Source organism: Mandrillus leucophaeus, unplaced genomic scaffold (genome assembly GCF_000951045.1).
Source record: "Mandrillus leucophaeus isolate KB7577 unplaced genomic scaffold, Mleu.le_1.0 Scaffold848, whole genome shotgun sequence".
NCBI classification, from domain to species: domain Eukaryota; kingdom Metazoa; phylum Chordata; class Mammalia; order Primates; family Cercopithecidae; genus Mandrillus; species Mandrillus leucophaeus.
Genome location: NW_012109230.1, coordinates 208989 through 211240, shown reverse-complemented (window position 1 = coordinate 211240; position 2252 = coordinate 208989). Strand labels below are relative to the sequence as shown.

Here is a 2252-nt window from a genome sequence, read left to right as displayed (position 1 = left end):
AAAAAAAAAAAAAAAAAGGAAAGAAAGAAAAATGATACTGTATTAATTACAGAATCTCACAAATGGCAAAGATTTTAAGCATTTTCTAATGTTGTTTTTCTTAGAGACAGAGTCTTGCTATGTTGCCCAGGCTGGCCTTAAGCAATCCTCCCACCACTGCACTTGGCCCTAGTCTAATATTTTTCTTCTCTTTTCTTTTTTTGAGACAGAGTTTAGCTCTTGTTGCCCAGGCTGGAGTGCAATAGCACTATCTTGGCTCACTGCAACCTCTGCCTCCTGGATTCAAGAGTTTCTCCTGCCTCAGCCTCCCAAGTAGCTGGGATTACAGGTACTCACCATCACACTCAGCTAAGTTTTATATTTTTAGTAGAGACAGGGTTTCACCATGTTGGCCAGACTGGTCTCCAACTCCTGACCTCAGGTGATCCACCCGCCTCAGTCTCCCAAAGTGCTGGGATTACTGGCGTGAGCCACAGTGCCCGCCCTTAATATTTTTCAAACTATACCTCACGACCTATTAGGGCTCAGACACAATTTAGTGCGTTGCAACCAATTTTTTCTTAGAATGCATCTTCTGTAGAAAGGGTAAGTAAACTTTTCATCGGTGGGTGGGGCTGTGTGTGTGTGTAGACACTGAGTGTGCAGGGGCACAATGAGTAATGTCATGATGTAAAATATATCTAACTGCAGGTCACAGGTCAAAAATTTTGAGACACTTTTCTAGCCCCATAACCCTATGCCAAGGAAGCTCTACCAAGAATTTGGTAATAAACAAAAAGTCATGTCTTTACAACCATTTTTACATCATACAGAGAAACCAGCTAAGAGAATTTTGTGCTCAGTACACCTAATCTGCCATTCATTAAAAAAAAAAAAAAAAGATTAGGATCCATCTGGGTGTCCAGCTGAAATACTAAACTGCTTGGAGACAGCCATTTCTGTTTTGGTGGGGTGAAGACCTGTATTTGAGACAGCAGACTGAAATCGGTTTGGTCTGTGGCTAGGGAAGAAAAGAAAAACCACTCTGGGTCGTGAGTTCCTTATCTGTAACCAGAGGAGAAGATTGTTGGCTTGGTCAGTTGATTTTCAACTAATATCCCAATTGCAGAGTTAGGCGAAGCAATTGCTATTGGGAGATTAATTGAAAATCAATTGACCAAGCCAACAAGGGCTATGCCTCCCACAAACCAAAACACTTTAGCCACTCAACAAGTCAAGTATTGATAAATACAATCAATATCACACAAAGAGTACTGATAAGAACCACAGACTTGCACCAAAGGCAGAAATGAATCCAGGGATAACTTCCTGGGATTCAGAAGATGTGACCTGGTAAGTATAAATTTCTCAGGCATCCTCTTTTTCTACCCTCCAGTTCCCCTCTGTCCTCAAGCTATTAGTCATGGATGTGGCACTGGCGTTCTTCTCTGCCACCATATCTCATTATGCAAAGGGAAACTGAGGCATGAAGAAATGAGTGAGCCAATGAACTACAGCAGCCACCAACAAGGCTGGACTAAGGGCCCAAGCAGCTAATGCCTCACGCCTCACACAATCCCCGTACTATTTAGAATCCTGCAGTCCTCAGCCTCCCACCTCAAACCAAACTCCTGCGGCCGCCCATAGTACCTGGCCCCCTGCGAACCCGATGAAGCCCCCAGCTCTTGCCTGCCTTCCTCTATAAAGGTCTATGAGGCCTGGAACTCCGAAGCCTAAAGCAAGTCCGGCATCCCCCTCCCACGAGCGTCCACACACCAGCAGCCTCTTCCCTTCGCTCCCACCTCCGCCCCGACGGGCCTGGAGCTCCTCCGCACACCACACCAAGCCGACCACGCAATACCAGAGGACCCACAGAAGAACTCTCTCCACGCCCACCCCTACAGCTTCGGCCGTCACCGCCGCCGCCGCCGCCGCCGGAAGCGCCCTCACGTCTCCACGCCACCGCCGTGAGGTCACTTCCGGCGCGACACCTTGGAATCAAGGGCAAGCAACTGAGGGGCGTGGCGCCCGGGAAATTTAAGAGGTTGGAAGAACGTCCCTTCGGCCTTACAGAATTGCGCTTGGGTAGCCATTTTGCTTTCCACGCTTACTTACGTCCTATGCCATCTTTGCTGAAATCGGGGCTCTACCCACGACTCCTCGGCCTCGATGCCCGGGCCCCGTGTTGCAGGCTCGATGCAAAGCGCCCGCTTCCCCTCCTGTTCCCCCAGCGCGAATCGCAGAGCTGGAGCGGAGGACTTTCAGGGAGGCCC

General features: G+C 48.6%; 1 protein-coding gene across 3 annotated transcripts in view; it reads right to left on the bottom strand.

Moving 5' to 3' along the window:
• EDC3 (enhancer of mRNA decapping 3) overlaps positions 1–1950 on the bottom strand; it is a 61561-nt gene extending 59611 nt beyond the window's left edge. For 2 of the 3 annotated variants that reach the window (XM_011968527.1, XM_011968526.1), the window contains exon 1: positions 1782–1950. The gene's annotated coding sequence lies outside the window, so the exon portion shown is untranslated. The remainder of the gene's footprint in view (positions 1–1781) is intronic. The other variant, XM_011968528.1, reaches the window with a different exon arrangement.
• Positions 1951–2252: the final 302 nt, after the last annotated feature.